Raw genomic sequence first — 26,281 nt, 5'->3', positions numbered from 1 at the left:
CTTTTGTTTTAAATTAAAATAATCCAAACTCCAACTAATATTTATTTAGTTTAGAAGTTAGGCAGCCAGGAAGCAACCCTGTCATCAAGCAGCAGAGCAACAGAGCAGTCTCCTCAGACTCGGAGCTGTGCGGCGGACAAGTAAACAACTAAAAAGTAAGAAGTGGTAAGTGATAGCATTCTCATTGAAGCCTAACTTATAAGCCTGTTGAAATGTGAGGATTGGGGCAGCATTAATTGGTGTTATACAAAAAAGAATTTAGAGGATTTTTAAAAATTATGAGGAGGGGCTTTGTGTGAATAAACACTGGGTCACATAGCATCCTGTTAAAGTGGGGCAGAAATGCTCCTGTTATGAAGTGTTCATTAAAAATGGTAAGCTGGCAATGTGGAATAGGTCCTTGTTAAGCTGTATGTCAAGTAGCTAGATGGAGGATACCCTGTATCATGAACAGTCCACTCGGTGTAAAATCCACCTGTCCAAGGACAGAGAATCAGAAAAAAATGTAAATATCGACCATCAAGATACAAAATAGAATGTACCTCTTGATTCTGGGATTAATGGTGTCTATGTGATGAGTAAAAAAGTTGGGCAATGGCAGCTGGGTGGCTAAAGAGATCCTGCAGCATAGCTCTCAACCAATTGGGGACAAATCTCAACAAAATCAGGTACAAATCCAAAAATAAAAAGGGACACTTTTAAAATATTATCACTAATCCCTAATCCACAGTGGTAAGTGGATCACAGACTTGTGGATTGTACACTATATCTATTTGCATACCAACTGTATATCTGGACCCCATCAAATACCTGGATCCCTTGATATATACATAGCTGCTCCATTGCAAGAGTCCCTTTCTGAATCACCCTAGGCTCTGGTACATGGTCTGGACTGTGAACCAGCCAGCATTATTGATCAGCTTGTTTATGAATAGGCCCATGTGATTTTACAAAGCTTTATAAATGTTAACAAGAGCCTTGGCATTTATAGCACTGACTGTGCTTTTAGTAAACAAAATGCTTACCTATTGAGGAGAGACAGAATCAGGAATTTAAGTGGAAAAGGTCTTGCTGGACGCTTTAAAGAAATAAGATGGGCGTCGATTAGTCAGTCAACTTTATTTGTTTTATAGACTACATTACAGACAATGTAGACAGTAATAAATAGTGTAAAACATTGACATACAATCCTGGCTCCATGGTGCATTGGGATGAAACCCTTGAGTGACCAGGGCTCACTTAGCATCCTCCAGCTCTGGAGAAGCCAGGCAAGAAGGGTGAGGAATGAAGGGATGTGGCCCTCTCACCTTAAATTGGGGGGGGGTGAGGGGGAGAGCAGAAGCTAAAGGAGCACACAGAGAAGTGATATTTCCCTGCTGGAGCTAATGGAAACCACTTCCTTTGCTTCAGGATTGGTGGTGGGACTGCATGCTGACAATATCCTTTACAGAAGTGAGAGACAACCAATATTGCAAGCCTATTGCATGATCTCCGTTCTCTGCTTAGCCAAGCACACTGGTGGAGATAGGGCCATAAAGCAAAAAACATTGAACCACTCATGATGGCTATCAAAATTATTTCTCCTCCCAGTCAACTCTCACTCACTGATGGGAAAATATTAGGCCAATTGGATGGGAGGGGTGTGATGACTGAAAGACAGTGGTGGCAAAGTGCAAAAAAAAATGCCATTTAAGTTTCATTCTTCCTATCTTTCAGGAGACGCATGGTAACACAAAACATTTTATTATAACAACTTTTCTAAGATTATACTAGCAATGTTTAAAATGTGTCCCTGGTTTGGGGTCTTTGCTCCCCCCCCAAATAAATTTTGGCTTTTTCCAGATTTCTTGTGCTGCATAGTTCTTCAGGGGAGAGACGTTTAGTGCTGCTTATGTCAAGTCTGTTTGTGTTGTTAGTAAAATAGCAGGTAGAATGCTTGTGTCTGATGCAGAAGGCTGTGGGTTCTATTCCCACAGTATGTAGATGGATTTTTGACACTGTACTGTGTTCTACTTTTAAAAGGAGGTGGATGCTGCAGTCCTGAGAATGTCCTCTTTGGTGGAGATACCTAGTAACTATGAACCTGTCATCAGTTTGCCATCCATTCCCTATTGCAATAGTACTAGTTTATCATTTTTGAATGTAACATAGGCAATTTATTCCTTAAGGGCAACAGGCACTTTATTTGTAGATGAAACAATGATATATAAAGTTGTTTGCTAGCAGCAACCTCTTCATTAGTTACAGATTTCTTTAATGTGGAATTATTTAAATGAGTTTTATTCTGCAGCAATTGTGCATATTTACTGATACTGGTGGACTGTAGAAGTTTGAGTAGACTTTTATGATGGAAATGCTCTGACTTGAGCAGTTTTGTCATTATTGGTTCATGCATTTTGTTTCAATGATTACTGGAAAAATGTTCAAAACATTAAATTTAAAATGCGCTCAAGTGTGCTGTATTATACAAGGAATATAATTTAAAACAATCAGGAAGGTGTAGCAAAGAACATATGTATGTTTTGTGTGCAAGTGGCCTATGATTTGAAAACAGCCCAAAGGTAATCCTTATCCACCACTGGCCAAATGCATTTTCTTTGAATGTGGGTTTCTGTGCTGTTTCAATGAATGTGAGTTTCAAGGGCAGATAAGTTTTAATGCTACGTCTATTTTCAGTGTGAGTCTGTATTGTTTTGATTAGCAGATGTCTATTAGTGTTTGTGCTATAAAATTTAAAATAAACGTTTTAAATGAAATCTAAATAATCATTGTAGAAGTAAAGCAGTATGCACATTACAGTGTTTATGGCAAATGGGGCAAAATAGCCAAATAATGGGACATTGGAATGGCTTCTGGGGGTGGGCTGTGTATCGGGGGCCCATGTACCATGATTTTCTGAGGAGGAAGGGCGGCAAACTCAAAGACAACCCTAGGTGGCACAAATTCTAGCTACGCCACTGATCAGTAGGCCATGGAGAATGACTTTTAGAGGTCCTGGCGAACGATAATATTCTTTTGCTAATATTAGAATATTGCTTACCATTAAATTCCCTACTTTTACCACAAAACCCACATGCTGCAAGTAACCAAAAACAAAATCCAAAGGTTCATCATCTTCTCCCTTATCAATGAACATCATTGCTACACATTTCAAAAAAATGGTTACCATTTACTACAGTGTCTGGGACTCTGGGGCCATATTTTAGTTGTCTGTTCTTCAGTTTGCATTTGAAATTTGTTTTCCCACAATTCCATTGGAGTGAGTGAAGTTACATAATTATGTATGTAAATTTTATGTTAATCAGCATACAGCTTTGTACCTATTTTCATGGGCCTTTGTCTAGATTTTTGATATTTCTAGGTTGAGAGGTATGCCCACCATCTGTCTACTGCATCAGTGAACCAATCCAGTATGTCCCCAATGAGTTAGAGGCAGTCACAGATGTCAGACTGTGCTGCATCCATAATCCTAAGCATACATCTGACATTCCATTCAGAACATGCCTGTGTCTCCATGAGGACCCGAAACATACGTTGAGTGACTTGTGATGTGACACCAGCAACATGTGGTAGACAGACTGAAGGCCTTCTACTAGCACCCCTGTCAATCTGCCTGTGTGGGATCTAACTAGCTCTCTGGCTATGGCCAGTGTCTACAGTCACTGGAGCCATAGTTGCCACACTTCCATGTTCAATGTCTTCACCTCTGACTGTCCAATATCTGTGACCTCTGGGGATTGAGTATGTGTGGACATACTGACTGTGTGCAGAGACAATAGGGGCAGAAGAGGGATGTCAACCTCTGGGACAGATTCAGCCCCTGACCACCCCACCTCTGCCTCACTATAGCCACCATCATGATCCGAGTCCAATGAGACACTGATATCAGGTTGTGAGAGGGGAAGGCTCCAACCCCCCCCCCCCAGTCACCTAACCAGGAAAAAAGTAGTACCTGCACTATTATGTATGGTAATCCACACAGACTCGTACAGATGAGGATCCACAACTGCATTACCAGTCCCACATCTTTTCATCTCCACTCCAACACACAATAGATAACCTCACAACAACATGCACATACAAGTCAAGGCCTTTATAACATGCACTTCAGTAATATCCAGTTAAAGTTGCCAGTACAATATATCTGTAAGGTATGAAATATGACACTATACGTGATAGAACTACACATAAAACCCATATACCTATATTGGGAATGATATGCCAGTACTAGTGTCACTCCCTCAAGTATGTACCATCTCCCTTTTGTGTTTGAACAGGCATCTTGGAGTAACGGCCTCATGTACACCAGGCTGCGTAGATGCTCATAGCTATAAGTGCAAACGTGTTAATGATCAGTCAAATACACACCTGTGATTACCCAGTCTATGAACTGCAGTTAACTGATCCAGAATGGAACAAATATTCTACTCTGGCTAAACACAAGATTTGTACATAGGGCAATATGGCAGCCCTTAACTTTCATAAGGTATATATGATCCGTAAAACAACAGTATCATACTTACCAGGTACAGGACTATGGACTTGGGCCACACCTGACAGACCTATGAAAAGGTGAGGGAGAGGTATTACCAGCAGCACCAAATGTTGCAGCACTACAAGGTAATAATTGCATATATCCACATGTACAGTAGCTACTGTGATAATGGCTATATTGCTGGCATTCTGAGGATGTGTGCACAACTGAGCTTAAACTCCAACCAACCCCATGCAGATAGACCTGACACCCATCCACAGGTATGCACAGCTTGCCACAATGACAGATACAGTTTTACACTGGTGAACACAGTAAGCTTACCTGGACGTTCCTCTGCTGTGAACACTGTGGTACCCACCTCCTCAATGTATGGTGTGATGGATGCCTGGGAGCTGTTGCGTGTGTTCCTAGGTACAGAAGGAGGAATTCCTCTGTGACTGAAAGTGGTTCTTCTATTGCAGGTCCACCACCAGTGGCAGCATGATCAATGGTAACATCAGCTGCCTTCGAAGTGCCACATTCACCATGTCTGTGGCCCCGTGTCAGACCTGCTCATAGGTCCTACCCTGCTGGCCGGTCTCATTGACATCCCACACAAGGTCTGCCCACAATGCTGCCCACTGTTCTGATTATGCCTCCCCCTAGACAACAAGATCTGATGATGCTTTTTTAGTCCATCCACTATTATATTGTTCTCCACATCTGAGAAGGGGGCATGTTATCTCTGGTACATGCTTCCTGAAAGACCACAAAAGGGGAACACATTGCAGGACCAGATACATGGACATCCACTATGTACAGAAGCATGCCCATAATGGCCTGCACTTTCCACTGCTCCCTCACATGTTACACCCCACAGTCTGGCAACACACTACCTGTGTGGATACCACCAAGATAGTAGCAATACTGGGGTATGTTCCTGTGTGCCATGACAGATTCTGCTGTATGTTCCTACACCCAGCACTGCAGTCTACTGTGGTGTGTCCCCTATGGGCAAACACCCACTAATATGTCATACGGCCATTGTCAGACAAATTATGGTGTGATATTACAACCACTATATGGGAACAGTCCAGCAACACCGGTGTGCCACAATGACAGAAAACAATGGAAACCTGCTGTAGTATATGTTCTCTGTAAGCTTTTTCACTAATATTTTTGGTCATTGTCAAACAAAATTGTGGATTTCTGGAAAATTGTTGTCAAATCAATGAGGGTTGATGCTGGGAATTAAAGACAGACATCTGAGTTTCAGATGTCCTGCCCTTCAGAACACAGTCATGCTACTGTAATACTTGTCATTCTATTAGCTTTCTTAGTGTGTAAGAGAAATATTTAACAAGTGTCCCTAAGTTTGGGTCTTTGTCCCCCTATTAATTATGACTTTGTCCAGATTTCTTGCTGTAAGATTTTGACAGATATGTTAGGCATAGGTGTCAACCAAACGGGCAAATGTCAACAGAATCAGTGACTTAGCCAGAGTACATCAGGGACACTTTTAAAATGTTACAACTATTTATGTGAGACATTGACAGAATGAGAGGAGGTGAATTACTGTACATCATTTGACATTACAGGAGTGTACACCCTTACTTTATTGTCAATATATATTATGTGTAATTCACTAGTTTTCCTACAAAAGCCATCCATTGTATGAGGGATTAAGAGGGACAGAGCTAAGATTTGAGTGAAAATCAGTGACAGTTGAGAGGCATGCCTGTAGGTGTAGGACAGCAGAGTATCAATGACATGTCACTACCATAGGTCTAAGACAGGCTTACTGCTGTAATCCCTATTCCCCATACCTTCATCCTCCCATCTGCATCCTGTTATATGGAGAAATCAATTACATACCTGGTGGAGTCCAATACTCGTTTGTTGAACTTTGCTTCCAGTAATGCTTTGCAAAGACTGCCTCTGTGTAAGGTAAGTCTCATACAGACTTGTTCCCCATAACCAGCTGCTTGCTTTTTTTAAGGTACTGCTCATTAGCAGGTAATTGCCTCTGCACCAATTTGTGGCTCTGATTTGCTAATTGCAGTCAAAACAGCTGAATTGCACTATCATTGCCCAATGATATATCACCACAGTGTAATATATGAGGCCTTCATGTAGACCTGGGGCCCTTTCTTAGCTGTTCAGATGGATATTACTGAGGTGTGGAAAGAACAGCATCACAGAGGGTAGGTATCATAACTGTCAACTGTAGAGATTTATGCAGTATATCCACAGTTTCACCTTATATGTGCAGTCAGTGTCCCATGTCATTTTGGTAATCTGGCAAATCATTGTGGGTTGAAGTCAGCAACGAAAGACACACATTTGAGTGTCAGACTTCATACCCATCAGAATATGCATGCTAATGAAATAGCTGTTATTCTATCACCTGACTATCTTTGTAAGTGCAAACTGCAAAACATGCCCCTATCTCTGGCCCTTTGTCCAGTTACATATGGCTGTGTCCAGATTCCTTGTGGGAGGTATGGTGAGTCTGTTGCAGCTACCTTTGCATACAGCTGTGTGTGCTACAGGCTGCAGCTGCTGCTGCAGCTTATACACATAGGGAAGAGTGTGAACATTCGGGAGGACAACAAGCTGTACGGGTAACTATGGAAGCTATGTAAGCCCTGCTGTGATGGCAGAGCCAGGGTAAGGGTACCCTTTACAGTCCAATTGACGCATGAGATTAAGGTACATCTGTTATGCAACAGTGCCAATGACAGAATAGTAGGTAACATATACTTATGCAATCTGGATATGTGCAGTGTGTCCCTACTTACAGGCCTTTGACTTGAAAATCTGGATAGCAGTTAAAAAATTAGCAATAACTTATGCGGATAAAGATTGTATGCCTCAGTTCTTAATTGCTGTCTTCACAGTAATGTAAATGAACTGTTTCAGAAGAGTGGATTTGAACCCAGGACTGTGTGTGGCAAATTGTACTGTACTGGCATTTAACAGATGGAGCTACTGAGTCACTGCTACAGCAGGTGTATTTGCAAGATATATTTGCAGACATACAGACAGTGACATACATTGTCTGCATCCATCAATATGTGCATGGCTTTATATGGCTGCATTTCTGCACCAGGGACCCAGTTGAACATGCACTTTGCCAGTGATGCCTTCGCAGGCATCTTTGTACATGTTGCTGATAAAATGGCACATTTACCTGCTATCATGGCCTCACTGATGTCCATTATTACGTCTTTGGCTTTCTAGTGGTGTATTATTGTCTAGAGTCAAAGGTACACTCCCGTCTTTCACATCAGCTTTTAATTCCAGTTTGCATGATGCGGTGTAGCGTGCAGCTTCTCTAAGACATGCCTAATGATTATAAGTGGCAATCACTATGTTTTGATACAAACACCTGTTTTAATCCAGATTTGCAAGGCATGGTGGGTTAATGCAATGTGCTATAGGTGTGATGTGCTCAGGTTTGACACATGGCGGAGGTGTTTATTTTGTACATATGTGTGACGATGTTATAAACACATTAAAGCTCTATTTATCTGAGCGAATTCAAGCTGCACAGTGAAGCATGCTGAGCAGTTCCGTGATAAAAAAATATATAAAGAAAAGAAAAAGGGGGTGATAGGAAAGTGGTGAAATGAGGGCAAGCAGGGGGAAAAACATAGTGAAAGGCAGGTAGGGATGTGCAGGAAGGGTGTAGGACTGAACCATAGTTATCCATTTCTTGTACAGCAACAGCTGTGTACTTTGATAGATTTGTACATGTGTTTGCACACTCCACCCCAGAGAGAGGTGTGAGGACAACATAACTGCATTGTCAAGCCACTTGGACCAAATTACTTGCGTCCAGTGGACACGTGTGAAATGGAGAACTATGAAAGGGAAGATTTTTTTTTGGGACAGGTGTCCATTTTTTTTAAGGAGAGAGTGGAATGTTGGGGAAGGGACATAGGTACATGTGGGAGGAGGTAGGTTGGGTAGGAGAGGGTGCATTTGCAGACAGACAAGACAGCAGACAGGGGCAGTGTGTGACACATGAAGGGGTGAAAACCTTGGATGTGGAGGGTGTTGTGGAATCTGAGTCCCATGTGCCACCAGACAGCAGCAGCATGACTCACAACCCCACAACTCCTCTTTCACTGCCCCAAGGGTGGCTATGCTGGAGGCTGGGCACCAGGTCGAGCATGCCCCAGCAGGTTGGCCAGCATGCCCTCAATAAGGCACAGGTAGTGTTCATAGCAATGATGAACAATCCAGCACACCCTGACCGACAGTTCAGCCTGGGTGACAGCCCCTCCATTACCACTCCCAGGGAGGAGGCCGGGCCCTGTCCTCTGAGGCAGTCCTACATGACGCTGCAGGTAGTGCAGAAGTGACACCACAGGTCTGGGACCTAGACGTGCTGAAACCCAGTGCCACAGCCAGTTGAGGCAAGATAGGTATATCAGCTGGAACTAGCCTACCTCGACATGCTGTAGTAATTAAGGTATAGCAATAAGTATAGGTTAGTTATGAACAAATCATTGTTAGTAATAACAGCATGGCACAACATTGGAAAGAACCCAGTTACATATCAGTGCATATTATGTGAAACACAACAATAAATAACAGAACAGTCAGTATGTTAACAGCATGCCAGTAACACTTACAGCATAAGGCCAACAAAATGGGTAATTTAACAAGACATGTTAATATGCAACCATTATAATACATAACAATAGTAAAACACATATCCCAAAATACAGTTAATGTAACAATGTATGTTAATATTAAACCATAACCAATGAATAACAATAATAAATAAATGAAGATAATGGGTCGGGAGAGAGAGAAAAACAGTCTGTTAGTGACATTGCAGGTTATATCCCTGACAAGAGTACGACTATCTACTCTATAGGTCTGTATTTTATTTGTATACAGTGACTACAAGTCTATAGCTGATGTGGCACGTACATACCTCTCAAGCTGTTTGCATGGGGCACTATGGAACAAGCAGTAACAACTGCAGGTACTCAACTACACAGAACACTTGCACATCAGGTGGACCTACATAACTATCAATATGTTATGTGGGCTGATTTGGCATTACTTTGCAATCCAGGTAATCATTTCTGTGGTAATGCTGTGACAGATGGATTATGCAATATTAATTATAGTACGTGAAATTGTGACACTTGAGAGACATGTATGTGTACAGTACAGACACTAAACAGCTGTCATGACTTGGTTGGCAGGCATGGGAATAGAAGCCAATAGCAGTGACTGCAGGAGACATCTGCATACAATGTATTAAATGACTTTGACTACAGCAACTTTTAACAGACATTCCAGGAATACAGCCATACCGGGATTACACATTTTATTTCTGACTCAATGTTGCTGATGAACACATTCTTGTTACTGATTTTAACGGTCTGTGACATCTAAACACAGAATTATCTACTCATAAAATGGTCTGCCTCACCCATTTAACTGTAGTTTCTGTGGAGAGAGAAATTTTGAGCAGTACGTGACTGCTACTGTAATATTTACTGCTACTGGAATTGAACCCTGGACTGTGTGTGACAAAATGTACTATTTACAGAACATTTAACAAACTGAGCTACTAAGACACTGCTGATTACTAAATGACTAATATTTGCCTAGAGCTCACCTGGAACCAAATTATGAATTGGTTGTACTACTACAGTTATACTAGACTGGAGTGACAGTAGAACGCACATGCATGGAATACAGGCATAACGCAAATAGTAAGTAAGCTTAATTTCAGTATTAACACTACTAGTGTACACATTTTGTTAGTGGTTTGAAATATCTGTGAAGTCAACAAAACAATATCAACTCTTGGAGTGGGCTACCTCACCCATATACCTTTATTACCTGATGTCTGTGGATGACATAGCATTATGTGACCAATATTGGCCTAGAGACAGCCTTGAACAGTACTATGAGTTAACCAATACATTTTGCAGCCATTAGATTTTCATTCTACAGCTATTACAGTGACTTGACTGTAGCAACCTTACCTTACAGACTCAATGCATACAGCTCTACTGCAATGGTTACAACAAGACAATCCTGATGTACACCATTTTCCTTGCTGTTATTAGCACGGTTTCATGTTTTTATTGAACTACAGTTGGTATTATTCATTTATTGCACTACAGCTTGAATTCCACATTTACTGCACTACAGACTTAATTGTATATACTTTATTGCAGTTATTGCTTTACTCTTTCTTGCTTATTGCACTACAGTTTGCATAATTCAGCCATACTTACCACACTCATGGCACAACCAAGCGCCCAGCATGCGACTTGACATTGCAAGCCCTCTCAGCTGCAGCTATTGAGAGAGAAGTGCAGCATTATGCATACCAGTTTTGCAGACATTCAAGCTTTCATTTATTTAAGAGAGCAGATGACATACTTACATACTTGTGGGGTATTCCAAGCCCTCGCTTCTTGGACCCAAGTGTCCATGGTTCCCCTTTTTCACCTTTTCAGGTCATCATGGTGGTGACAACACTGTTCATCTGTGTGGGGGATACCAGTGACACTGGTGAGTTCTCTGGCCAACCAGTCCCAGGACTCCGCCTTACACTCTGAGCCCTGGAAACCACCCTGTAGCAGCCTATTGTCATGGTTTTTCACAAGGAATCCAACCATGACCCTGGACTCCAGAATACCCCACTTCTGCACTCAAAAGTGCACACCTTCTCCTGCACTACCAGCCATAGCTACAGTAGATAAGACTCCAAAAATTTATTCAGATTTCCACCTGTTGCACATGATATACACTGATTTCCTGCCCTTATATGTGACTGAGCATCATTCAAAAAAGTGTCATGTTGCTTAGTATCATGCAAAGCAGCTAAGCAGAGCTGAGCTGTGCGCAAACTTGCATGATCATGGTTTTAGTGAAGCTGAGCACCATGCAAACATTACCAGCCATTAACATGTTTAGGCAGTGCTTAGCAGGTTTTAGCACTGTTGAAAAGAGTGCAGCTGAGCACAGTGGAGCCATATTTTAAGACTGTGTTCATAACATGTACAACAAAAATACATAGATGTTCTTCCGTCCATATATTTATGCCCTGGACCTACTATACATAAAGCTGTAACTCTGCCCATTTAGCTATGTGGATATTAAGGAATCTAGTATACCTTCACATATACCACTGAGCTACCTGCTAACAGTGCTGAGCACCATACCACACCATGTAAAACATGCTTAAACTCACACATGCTTAAACATATTAGGAAATTAATTAATTAAATCTGGTTTCTATTTTTAGATGTCTAGCAGGTGTTGGCTGATTATCTCTGAGCACAGTTTGGCATTGCTGTGCTCCACGCCACACAAACATGTATTTTTTTAAAAAGTTTAAAAAATGTGTAATACAATTAACACAGGACATTATAGAACATTGTAACATTTACACATTCAACAACTGACACACTGCACAACATTGCTACAGTGGTGGGGACAATTTCAGGGAGTCTCATACTCATCTGCGGCCATGGTTAACTACTAAATCTCTCCCTACACTGATTTGATATCCATGTTCCTCATCTCTCCCTCATCAGCGCACCATTATTAGTATGCATTGCACACTCTGCCCAATGGGGACCATGACCATGTACATGGATACATTCCGTGTAGGCTGTACACCATGTCTACATGGATTTTATTAAATCCTGGGGGTTGTCTATTATTATACTAATTGCTTTGTATTAAATACCTGTTCTGTTGTAATGCTGTTTTCTGATGTAATCGAGATGAAAATAAATAATTTAGTTTTATTAATATCTAAGAGTAATTGTGAGTTTGTTATCCACTGGTCAGTGATTGTGAATGATTATCTGGCCTGTGGCACAGAACTATCAAAGCTTTTACTGCACTCTAGATGACCCATGTTTCACTAGCAGCACTGGTGCTGAAGGGACCAGGTGAGGAGGATGGGAGTGAGCAGATGACATCAGCTCACCCATTCTGGGAAGAAGGATGCAACCTAGGCTCACTGCAATATCAGCTCCGTGCTACAACAATATACCACTTGACTGAATGGTTGTACATTTGAGGAAATATGCATATAGCTCCTGAAGGCAGCCATTGTGGAGGTTGAAAGACTGCCATTGGGTGGGAAGGATAAGGCACACTCCCCAGCAATAGTACAATGCTTCTGAATTATCCCTGATCTCCTTGCTGGCCCCAGACGTGGGTCTGCTTGAGTTCAGGGGAGGCTAAGATTGGTCCGATATGCCCAGCGAATAAGGACAGGAGCTGGTGGCAGCTGATGATCAGCTGTGGGTAGGTTAAAAAACGTGTTTGGAAAAGGATTATGTAGTAATTTTTTGAAGCTGATGTAAGGCTTTGGTTGAATTGGTTATGTATAAGCAATCTCAGCATATTGCATTATAGTGGAGTTTGATACGTATTGTAACATGCCTTTGATACATATGCTAAAAAGAAGTTGACCTGAAAGAGAACTTTGGCACATACATACAGAGACTTTATGGCAGAAGATATAGGTGTCAAACCATTGTAAAGAATGAGATCTATCAAAAAGATTTTGGACCAGGTATGTGTTTGCTTGCTAAGTTGTAAGCTTCCTAATTTTATAATAAAGAGGTTAGTACAACACCATATCAAATGCTTTAGACAGATCGAAGAAGACAGCAGCTATAAGCAACATTTGATTTGTTTCTTCATTACTGAGTGTGGAAACTGTAATAAGGCAGTAACAGTATTATATCTATGATGGAAACCATGTTGAGAAGAGAAAATGCATTGTTTTTAGTAAGTGAGCATTTATTTGTTTTTAATGAGAAGTGATGAGATTGCAGCAGGACAAAAATAAGTTAAATCAATGGAATTACCACCACTTTGAAGAAATATTATATAGGATTTTGCAACAGAATAGGCACAAAGTGTTGAGTAATAAATCTGTTAATGAGAATGGCTATAGGATAGGGTAACAGTCTGTGCCATGATGAGTTGAGGTCTGGTTGCAGCATAACATTAGAGTGATTCCATTCATGAATCTCAATTATGCTATCACTGTCAGAAAAATTGCAGCAGGCTATTTTTGTGATTCCCAGTGACTATCAGTGGCAGTCAGCTGATATGCAAACTATGACACGGTCAGCACAGCTGAGCCTTAAACTAAACCAGTTAGGGAATAACTGCATGTTTAGGGCAGGGTTTAGCAATCCCACAGTGGTGACTGTTAACTATGCATGAGAGCACCACTGGATGATCAAAGAAAATTGTTGCTTTAAAATGGGTGCAAGTTTATTTACATTTAGGCATGGAAAGACTTTAGGGGGCTGGTTCAATCATTATAAAAAGAACATTGAGGTTGGTCCAACTATGGGTCAATTGTCCCTTGGAGGGCATCAAATTAGAGGATGCCAGCCTTGTGGACACTGTAATAACTGTAAATATGCTAGTAAAACTGAGCATTTTTCATCCTCTAATACTTCACAAGTTTTTGACATTCAAATATTTGGCAATTGCAGCACAGACTGGGTGATATACCTAGCTACATGTAACTGTTCAGCATTTTATATAGGTCAGACTTCTCGACCTCTGAGGTTTAGGATAACAGAACATATGAGTGATATCAGATGCAAAAAAACTACTTATAGTGTTTGCTCATAGAATTTCTCTCATCCCCACTTGTAATAGCATATTTGTGTTCATAGATCCTTCTATATAGCTCCCTCATAAGTCTCCCTATATAGAAGGATCTGCATTATAGGCACATTAATAAATATATAACATTCTTAGTTTTGCAAGTCAGTATTCCTGGCACATTTACCTTGAAGTTTCCACTTCCAGTTTGCTGAATTCAGTGTATAAATAATTGCACATGTTACAATTAAAACACTTCATCATCCCACTCTTACTTTCCACTGGTTTGCATTTACTTAGCTTCCTTTGAAAAAAAATATTTGTAGTTTTTGGTATAGCTGAATGCCTGGAGTGTCTGTTAGAGGTTGCTGCAGTCAATTAATACATCTGATGCAGATGTCCTCTGCAGTCACTGCTATTGGGTTCTATCCCCATGCCTGCCAAGAAAGGCATGATAGTCGTTTACTCTCTGTAATGTACACATACATGTCTCTCAAGTGTCACACTGACATGTATTGTAATTACTAGTGCATAATCCCTCTGTCACAGATGTATCGACATGATTATGCAAATAGCAAAGTATCACTACATCAGCCCACAGTACATATCGGTAGTTATATAGGCACACCTGATGTGTAAGTATTCTGTGTAGTTGTGTACCTGCAGTTGTTACTGCTTGGCGCATACTGTCCCATGCAGATAGCTTGAGAGATAGGTATGTGCTACAGCAGCTATAGGGCACTTTTACACATAAAGGAAGGACAGACCTTTAGAGTAGATAACAGTACTGTTGTCAACTGTATAGCCTATCATGGTATTAATGGACTGTATTTTTACTCTCCCCACCCCTTATCATCATATATGTATTATTGTTATTAATTGGTTATGGTTTACTATTAACATATGTTGTTACATTAAACTTTATTTTGGGGCATGTGTTTTATTATTATTTTGTATTAAAATGGTTTCATATTAACGTATCTTGTTGAATTACCTATTCTGTTGGCCATATGCCATAACTGTTACTACCATGCTGTTAATATACTGGCTGTTCTGTCATTTATTTTTGTGATTCACATAATATGCATTGAAACTTAATGGGGTTATTTCCAATGTTCTGGCATGCTGTTATTACTAACAATGGTTTTGTTCATAACTAAACTATATGTATTGCTATTCCTCCATAACCACAGCATGACAGGGTAGGCCAGTTCCTGCTGATCTGCCTACCCTACCTCAGCTGGCCATCACAATGGGTCCTGGCATGTCTGGGACCCAGGCAGGTGGTGCCCCCTCCTCTGGCCTTGCACCACTTTTGGGTGGAACTACCTCAGGGAACGAGGTTTGCTCCCCCCAGGAGTGATGGCAGTAGTCACCCAGGATCAACTACCAGCTATGGTGTGCAGGATTATTCATAGGAGCGATGAACATTGCCTGCGCCAGATTGAAGGCAGATTGGGCAACCTGATGGGACCAGCTGGCTCTGGCACCCACCCTCCAGCACTGCCACCTTCAGGACAGTAAAGCAACAGTGTCAACTGCCCATGGGTGCAGATGTCAGTCATGCGGCTGCTGTCTGGAGGCACATGCATCTCGGATTCCACAACACCCTCCCCATCCAAGGTGTTTACCCTCTCATGTGTCACACATCACCCCTGTCTGTTATCTTGTCTGTCTTGTTTGTCTGCAATTGCATCCTCTCCTACCCAACTTAACTCCCTACATATGCCTATATCCCTTCCAAACATTCCAGTCTCTCATTATAAAAAAAAAATGGGTACTTGTCTCTCAAAAATAAATATCACCCCATACATAGCTCTCCATTTCACACACAAGTCCACTGGACACAACTAAGTGGCTCCAACTGGCTTGCCAACACATTTATGTTGTCCTCACCCCTCTCTCTGGGGTTTGAGAATCCAAATTCATCCACAAAATCTGTAAAAATGCACAGCTGTTGCTGTACAAGAACTGAAAAGCTATGGTTCTTTCATACAACCTTCCTGCACATCCCTACCTGCCTTTCACCATGTTTTCCCCCTGCTTGCCCTCATTTTACCACTGTCTTATCACCCCCTTTTTCTTTTTAATTTTTTAGCACGGGTTTGAGTGGAGCTAAGTGAAGTGCAGTGATCCGACACAATACAACACACTGCACAAACCACTTAAAGAGCTTTAATGTGTCTCTGTGTTTCTCACACTGTTAAGCACATGGACAAAATAATCACCACTGCCATGTTTCAAACCGAGGCCCCTGTCAACTACAGCCTATTGCACTAACCCACTACATCACACAGATCTTAATTAAAACAGCTGTTTTCAGCAAAGCATACTGGTTGCCACTGACAGACTAAAATTAAATCTAATTGGAAAAATGGGAGTGTACCTGGGACTCTGATGCAAAAATACACCAGTAGACAGCCAAATTAATAATGGCAGTACATGAGGCCTGGGATAGCAGGTAAATGTTCTCTTTTATCTGCAACATCTTTAAACACACCTGCTAAGGCATCAGTGGCACAGTACATATGTTCATCTGGGACCCTGCTGCAGAACAACTACCTAATATTCTGTGTGTTTCTATCAAAAAAACAAAAAAACAAAAAAAAATCCTTATTTTCCCGCCTCTCCTCGGCTAGTTTAGACCAGTTTGCAGGCATTGCTGTATTCTGGGCTGTGGTGTAGTTCCTGTGTTGTCCATTACCTTACTTGGATAGAAGGAAGTTTCTTTGCTCACCAGTGGGAGTGGGGAGCCTTGAGCAGCCTACCTGTCCCTGTAGGAAGTGACCTCAGAACAAGAGCTGTAGTAATTGGTTGTTTTGGACCATTTCTAGCTCTTTTGTAGTTCCCTGTTTAAAATCCACCTCTGTGCATTTTTTTCTGGCTATACTGCTCAGACAAGCTCCTCGTGGTCCTGCAGAGTGGTCCTAGCTACAGAGAACTCAAAAAAGCGACTACTTTTTGGATTTAAGTATCTTTGCTGTTTTTTAATACTTGGAATAGCTTCTGTAGCTTACCCTGAACAAGCTTAAACTGTTTGTTTAGCTGTTTGCTGCATTATTTTAAAATCTGCACTTAAAGTTACTTTTTAGTCGAATTTGATTGAAGGTTTGTTTGTTTGTTTGTTTAATTTAACTGTTGAGGCTGCCCTCTAAAGTGTGCTAGCCTGTGTAACTGATTTATCACTGTTTCTGCATTTTCTGTGTGTTTCTATCAAAAAAACAAAAAAACAAAAAAATAATCCTAGTTTTCCCGCCTCTCCTCGACTAGTTTAGACCAGTTTACAGGCATTGCTGTATTCTGGGCTGTGGTGTAGTTCCTGTGTTGTCCATTACCTTACTTGAATAGAAGGAAGTTTCTTTGCTCACCAATGGGAGTGGGGAGCCTTGAGCAGCCTACCTGTCCCTGTAGGAAGTGACATCAGCACAAGAGCTGTAGTAATTGGTTGTTTTGGACCATTTCTAGCTCTTCTGTAGTTCCCTGTTAAAATCCGCGTTTGCGCGGCTTTGCGCATTTGTGCGCATAGCACATCACTGGTTAAACAAGGTTAAACTTCTTCTGGCTCCGCAAAGTCTGCTCTTCAAATTTTCCCTTAAGGAAGCTCTACTCTTAGTATAATCAGACTACTCACTATATTATAAGCCTAGCACTTGTTCTCAAAACGTCTCTACTAAGTAAGCACTCTCGTACTAAGTAAAGCACTACATCCACCTACCACCCTTGTGAATATCCACTTCCCTTAAAGGCACAGCACTCCCTTATACTGTTCTAGCATGTCGAGTGGTGGATTACTGACGTCCTCTCCAGTTCGGCTGGTTAATCTGGGTATCTTGAGGCAATGCTACAATTGTCTCATGTACACAGACAACCCTCTCCTCCTCCCAACAAACACAAATACATGTGAGAGATGCAACTATATAGCAAAACTGGAGGCTGAACTCTCTCAACTCAGGGCTGGCATTACCAGACAGGAGGAGATGGTAACCACACACACAACAAACCCAGTCCCACATAGACCTACCACAACTGCAAACCAAACACATAAAAACCAAAGACATACTGAGGCTCTAATAAAAACTTACCAAAACAACAGAGGCTCCCAAAGCAGACATCCAAAAATCCACCACCTCAAAACAAAACACATGCAACACATACTTCAATAAATCAGTGTGTCAACCAATCACAGCCCTTAAGGCCAAACACCATGCCTGATACACTAGTAATAGGTGACTCTATAGTCAGACACACTGATGTCCCGCTTACCAGGCTGAACAAGGAGAGGGTGACTGTGAGCTGCCTATTGGGAGCTAGGATCCGCCACATAACACACGCACTCAGGTCACTCCAAAGCAAGTACAAATATGACTCCGTCATTGTCCATGCTGGCATGAATTACCTGATACGTACCTCTCTGGACTACATGAAAAGAGACATAGAGGAGCTCTCCGATTATGTAGCCCAGGCTGGTATGACCCTGACCCTGAGCAACATCTTGCCCTCACCAAGAATGATGCCACAATACAAAGACAAGATGATCCGCTTTAATAATTGGCTTAAGTACTGGTGTCATTCTAAGGGGATCCAATGTCTGTCTGCCTGGGATGACATGTTGGACAAGCCACGCTTCGCAAGGGATGGCTTACACCTGTCACCACTGGGCTTCCGGATATTGGCCAAGGCTCTTGCCACCCCCATAGTGCCTTTTTTGGGCAAGGCTCAAAAGACAAACCCACCTCCTTAGAAAACAAAAATGGAAAAAAAACTAAGGGTAATGCTGCTCAATGCCAGAAGTCTAAATCTCAAGATGCAGGCACTCGAAGCACTCCTCAGCATGGAGAACATCGACGTCTGTGCAGTAACTGAAACCTGGTTCAAGGCTCCTGAGTGCACCCCAGCACTACCAGGCTATACCTCGTATCATGCTTTTCAGCCCCAAAACCCAGGCCGAACCACAAAGGGAGGGGGAGTGTCCATATTCATCAAGGACACCCACACCTCCAGGTTAGTAGCAACACATGAAGCATCAGAGACCATACAGGTGCAACTAACCATAGGCAAAACTGCTATACAACTGGTAGCATGTTACAGACCACCCTCCCAATCACAGGAACCCCACCCAGCCTTCCTGAAGACATTGGAGGATATGAATGTATCACAAAATACCATCATACTGGGAGACTTCAACTACTCAAACATAGATTGGGTACATTATTCTAGCCCTAACACCCTAGCCCAAACGTTCCTGGAATTCATAAATTCAAATGCACTGGAACAACTAGTCACCTCTCCCACTAGGGGAGATAATATACTAGACCTGATCATCACAAACATGGGGACAAAATGCTCCACACCGGAGTTATACCCCTCACTAGTGAGATCTGACCACAAACTAATCACCCTGGATATACATTTACCACCTCCACCCCCAGCACAAAAGACCACAGTGGAAAACTTCTCAAAAGCAGACTTCACTCTTCTTAGGACTGAGATGGTATCCTTTAAGCCCACTGGGCCAGTGGATACCACATCCCACAATGCCGAATCCTTCACAAATCCTTTCTATGGACATCTCCAAGAATGCATGGATCATGCAATCCCAAATAAATCCAAGTCTCTCTCCACCAAAGGCAAGCGTCCTGTCTGGTGGACCTCAGCCATTAACAAATTGTATAACAAAAGAAGGAAGCTACTGCACGTCAGAGCAAAATCCCATAAAGGGAAGACATCTCTGATCAACATTAGCAGAAAACTACGTTCGCTCATAAAAACATCCAAGGCCAACTTTGAGAGAAAAATCGCTAAGGACACTAAAGATAACCACAAAGCCTTCTTCAGCTATGTTAGAAACCTAGGTGGAAACCCTCAGATATGCTCAGAGTTAGTTCACAACAACAAAAAATACACTGAACCCACAGATATTGCCAACATTCTGGCTGACAGGTTCAGTGCAAATTTCTCCCCTCCCTCACCCCCAAAAGAAGAAATACTTATCCCAGCTGAATGTAATCTCCCTGTCATCTCAGATATCCAAGTGAGAACCGCCCTCAATAAAGCTAAAAACACAGCATCAATGGGACCTGATGGTATCCCGGGTTGCGTGCTACGTGAACTCCAAGAGGAGCTAAACCTGCACATAAAAATGCTATTTAACCTTAGCCTTACTACAGGATATGTACCTGAACACTGGAGTACAGCAACAGTGGTCCCACTCCACAAAGGGGGTACCTCTACAGACCCTGGGAACTACCGTACCATAAGCTTAACCAGCCTGGTCTGCAAAGCTATGGAAAGAATCATTATGGAACTCATAAACAGAGACATAGGGGACCTACAGACACTTGACCCCACCCAGTTCGGCTTTGTAAAGGGCAGATCCTGCCTTTTGAACCTTGTTGACTTTTTTGAAACAGTCACTAGAGCCATTGATGAGGGCAAAGCAGTCCATACAGCCTACCTGGACTTGGCTAAGGCCTTCGACACAATACCCCACTCAGGCATCATAGATAAGCTCAACAGCTTAAACGTAAACCCTTATGTCACTAGATGGGTTGCAAACTGGCTAAAGGACAGAACCCATAAAGTTAAAATCGCTGGAGCTATGTCAGACTCAAAGCCAGTCACAAGTGGTGTCCCACAAGGATCTGTCCTGGGACCCCTCTTGTTTGGCATTTATTTCTCAGATGTTAAAGCAAACATGGGAGGGTTGTGGCTGACAAAGTTCGCAGATGACTGCAAACTAGGCACCATAGTCGATACACCAGCGGACACATACATCCTACAAAAAGGCCTCACAGAAATGGACAACTGGTGCCAGAGTCACGGCCTTAAACTAAATGCCAAAAATGTATAGTCATCCCCTTTGGGAAAAACGAAGTACCCACAAATTATCACATAGACAGCAACCCATTGAGTACAGAAAAAGTAATCAGAGACCTAGGGACCCAAGTCAACAGCGACCTCTCATTTGACACCCATGTTGCCAAAGTGGTTAGAAAAACATTCTACCTTGCACACCTCATCATGAAGGGATTCACATCCAGATCCAAGGATGTCATTGTACCCCTATACTCCTCCCTCATCAGACCCATAATTGAGTACAATGCCCCATTTGGTATGTACCTCACCCGGCATTGCAACAGCTGGAGAGACCACAAAAGTACCTCACCAAGAGGATCAAGGGTCTCCAACATATGTCTTATTCTGCCAGACTAAAGAAATTTCAGCTCTATTCAGTAGCATACCGCCTGCTCAGAGGTGATCTCTGCCTGACGTACAAGGCCATGTCCAATCAGGATCTGATGGACATGCTCCACCTCAAAAAATCCAAATCCATCAGGACCACGCATGCTAAAGACTTAAACCTCGGCACAAGTATGAATAGGACATGCTGGAGGGATAGATTCATAACCCAGAGGCTTCCCATGCTTTGGAACAAGATCCCAGTTCATATTAGGCAAAGCCCCTCACTGACTCTCTTCAAGAGAAATCTTGATGAGTGGATGGGAGATCATAAGTTTACCCCAGGGGTCACATCTGTGTCACTGCTAGACAGGGGCACAGTAAACTAATTCTATTATATAAGGGGACCTTCACTGTGTCACTACTAGACAGAGGCACAGTATTCTAAATTTATTCTGTACATTTTTGTACCATTTCATGGGGTGGCAAAAGCCACATCACTATGGCTAGGCTTACAAATGCCCCAGGGCAGATAGCCTAGTACTAGTACTAAACTATGAAACTATGAAACTATGAAAGTCATGCACATACTGATGGATGCAGACAATGTGTGTCACAGCCTGTATCTCTGCACATATATCTGGCAAATACACCTACTGCAATGCTGTCTCAGTAAATCAGTCTGTTAACTGCCTTGCATACAGTACATTTTGCCACACACGGTCCTGGTTTCGAATCAAGTGCATTGCACTTCAATTACATTGTTCTGAAGACAGCAGGTAATGACTGAGTCATATAGTTTTAATCCCCATAGGTTACTGCTACTGAATTATCTGCTACCCAGTTTTGCAAGTCAAAGGCCTGCAGGTAGGGACACACTGCACATACTCGTATAGCCTAACTATATGTTGCCTACTACTCTCCTATTGGCACTGTTGTATAACAGATGTACCTTAAGCACATGCCTTGATTGGACTGTACAGGGTACCTTCATCCTGGCTCTGCTGTAACGACAGAGCTCCCACTGCTCCCACAGTTGCAGGTACAGCTTGCTGAACTCTAAAGTGTTCAAACTCCCCACTAGGTGTTCTAGGCTGCAGCAGCAGCTGCAGCCTGGAGCATACACAGCTGTATGTTACAGTAGCTGCTACAGGCCTACCATACCTCCCAACCCCCTATAACAGGTGATCTGGACACAACCATTCAAAGGGGGGGGGGGCGGGCAAAGGCCCAGAGAGAGGGACACATTTCACAGTTTGCCTTACAAAGATAGTAAGTTGATAGAATAGCAGCTACCGCATTAGCATGCATATTCTGACAGGCGTGAAGTGTGACACTCAAATGTCTCTCTCCTCTTACTGATGTCAACCCACAATGTTGGCCAGTGAACTGCCAGATGACCACAATGTCATGGGATATTGACCAACCATATGAGGCAAAACTGTGGACATACTTCATACATCTGTACAGTGGTCAGTATTTGTACTTACCCTCTGTGATGCTTTAGTCTCCTCACCTCAGTAATGTCCTTCTCAAAAACTAAGAAAGGGGCCAAGGTCTACATGAAGGCCTCATATATTGCACTGTGGTGTCATGTCATTGGCTAATGATACTGCAATTCAGCTGTTTTGGATGCAGCTAGCAATTCTGAGCCACAGACTGGTGCAGAGGGAATTACCTGTTAATGAGCATTACCTACAAAAGGCAAGCAGAAGCTTATGAGGAACAAGTATGTATGTGGTTTTACTTGCACAGACAGCGTATGCGCAAAGCATTTGCAGAGGAATGTTTCAAAAAAGATATGTAGTAGATTTCCCCATAAAACGGTTTTCAGATGAGAGGATGGAGGTGTGGGGAATAGGGATTACAACAGTAAGCTTGTATTAGATCTATAATACTGGCATGTCGTGATACTCTGCTGTCCAACACCTACAGGCATAGCTTTTCAACTGTCTCTACTTTGAATCACATCTCTGCTCTGCCCCTGTCAATCCCTCCTACAACAGTCACACTAAGTAAGGGTGTACACTCCTGTGACTTCAAATGATATACTGTAATTCATCTCCTCTCAGTCTGTCAATGTCACACATGAATAGGTCTAACATTGTACAGTGTCCCTGATGTACTCTGACTAAGTCCCTATTTCGTGGACATTCATCCCTGTCTGGTTGAGAGTTATCCCTAATATACCTCTTAACCTCTTACAGTAAGAAATCAAAACAGTTTGATAGATGGACCTGTGGCGAGGGACAACATGGCCTGTCCAAGGCATGCATTGCACCCATTGTACATTACACCACCTGCATACCTGTGTCTGTCTACAGGGTGACAGTCTGCAGGCACAGGGGTCTGTGGGTGAGTGGATTATGTACTGTTCTGGCCTTGGTCTGGTTCCATTGGACAACTATTGTGATGTGTAAGTGCAGATAACCCCAGCATTATGGGGTATGTGGGGACATTCGTACATCCCCACCCATCATATCTATATAAATGTATATAACAGGGATGTGTCCTTAAGTGTTGTTGTGTGTGTACATTATGTAAATGTTTTATGTAGATATATGTGGGGAGTCTATGTATCATTGTACTTTATATAGATATATGTACCTCTTGTTATTATTTATATATATATATATTTATATATATATATATATATATGCTTGTGTGTGTGTGTGTGTGTGTGTGTGTGTGTGTGTGTGTGTGCCACATTCTATTAGAGACACTAAACAAGTGTGAGGGGGATAGGGAGAGACAGATATGCATCTGTAGCTGTATGTATGTACAGACATATTTCCACATAAGAGGTCTTTGTTCGGTAGAGGCAACAGACTTGGGCTCAAGTTAGCTAAGTGTAGGAGCATGCTCAGTGTGATTATCAGTACTGACAAGGTGAAATCAGGCCACAGCCCAGGATTATGTGTGCTGCAGGCCATTGGCTGTTGCACCTGTTACCACAGTACTGCAGTTCCCTGATATTGTCCAAAGATTCCCCGGCTGTTTTCTGACCTTAATATGTGCCTCATACCTCACAGCTGTACAGAGCTTCACAGACTGTCCAGAAGTTTGCCTCATATTTTTGGTCCATTTCACATAACTTTGTGGATTTCTGGAAAATTAGTGGCAGATCAGTGAAGACTGAAGTTAATAATTAATGACAGACATTTGAGTTTCAGACTCCATACACATCAGGAGATTCATGCTAATGCAAGACCTGTTATTCTATTGACATTCTATGTTTGTAGGAGCAATTATTTAAATCATGTCCTTAGTTGTGTGCCTTGATCCCACTTTTATTCATGGCTTTGGCCAGATTTCCTTGTCTACAAGGTTGAGAGGTATGATGTGACTGGGGTACATGATGCAACACCACACACAGGGTGACAGTATGCATACCTCTCCCTGTACATGTTTTTGCAGAATGTCCAGCATTTGCTCCATATGTCTGCTGTGTTCCTTATATATGTGTGGTTTTCTTTTACTATACTGTAAACAGTGGTCACTGACTTGTTGTAACTACTGACACATTTAAGTGATGGCCTTTACATCCTGCAGCTAATCTGACCTATTGCAGCCTGCTGTTATACTAGCCACCTGCTAGGTTACTCAGAGCATGTGTAATGTCTGTCTGTAGGTATGGAACTTTGTGCCCCCATTTTCTCTGGCTTTGTCCAGCTTTCTTGCAGTAACAGATAAAGGGGTTATGATAATCTGTGGGAATATCACCATATGAGTACCTGACATGCAAAAGATGCTGGATGCTGCCAGATTTGAACCATCAGCACCATCGCCCATGCTACTGTCCCTAGCCCAGAGAGCCACATCAGTCACCAGACAGAGGGGTTTCATTCCTCACACTATTAACAACATACAGGAATTGTCTGGTCTGCTGGTATGTCATTGCAGACTTACTATTACAGCAGTTGTATGGGGACACTGATGTGTTTGGAGTTGGGGACGACTGGCCTATGCTCTGCTGGCATAGACAGTGGTGCGACTGTCCTGTGACCCCACTGTTTGGCATCTCCCTGAAATAATGTTGTGGAGTTTCCAGCATGTGGCCTAGTGGATATTATGGGGCACATACTAGTGAACAGAGTACCTGTTGTCCCAAGTGGCTGTTAGATTTGTAGAAGTAGCCCAGCAGCCCACTATTGATCTCTGCAAGTAGATCTGTACAAGTAGCCCAGTAGCGCACTATAGATCTCTGCAAGTAGTCCAGCAGCACACTATATATAGCCCACTATATTCCCTTGCATACATGTGGCAGGTCCATACATATGCTACCATATTGTAGTACCCCTTACAAGTGGTGTATAGGAGAGTGACTTACCTTGCGAATGCAGCAGTTGACAGACCTGTACTTTGGGGCTGACTCTGTCTGATGCACACAGTCCACAGCCAGTACATGGTGAGGTACAGGTTGTGGGGTCTGACTGGTATCATTTTTACTAATATGTATGCAAGTCAGGATAAGGTGTCAGTCCCAAGGGCCCTAGGTTGTCAGTGCATGTGCTATGCATTGTCTCTTGTCCAAGGCTGCGGCATATTGGAAATGCCTATGTCTGCCTACAGGGACAGCCTCAGGGGGGTTCCTCCTCCAAGTCCCCCTGTGAGTGTGGCTGTGGTGACCTAGGCACTGGTGGGGGGCTGAGTATCCCTTCCTTTTGCTGATCCTGCTGCATTTGTTTCCGCAGGATCATATTGTGTAGCATGGCACATACTGTGAACATCTATGCACATGTGGCTGGAGAATATTGCAGGGCTCCACTAGATATATCAAGGCACCGGAACCATGACTTCAACAGCCCAAACGCATGCTCTATGATGTTCCTAGTTTGTGCGTGTGCCTCATTATGGTGTTCTTCGGTGGGTGTGTGTGCATTTCTAATGTGTGTCATCATGCACGGTTCCAGTGCATAGCCAGCATCCCCAAGGAAATGGCCATGTGAGATGCACCCCCTACCAAACATCTAGTACAGCTGTGATGCATGCCAG

This window comes from Protopterus annectens, chromosome 17.part0 (genome assembly GCF_019279795.1).
Source record: "Protopterus annectens isolate FY-2018-M chromosome 17.part0, PAN1.0, whole genome shotgun sequence".
NCBI classification, from domain to species: Eukaryota; Metazoa; Chordata; order Ceratodontiformes; family Protopteridae; genus Protopterus; species Protopterus annectens.
The sequence above is the reverse complement of the archived record's forward strand: the minus strand, read 5'-3'. Positions refer to the sequence as shown.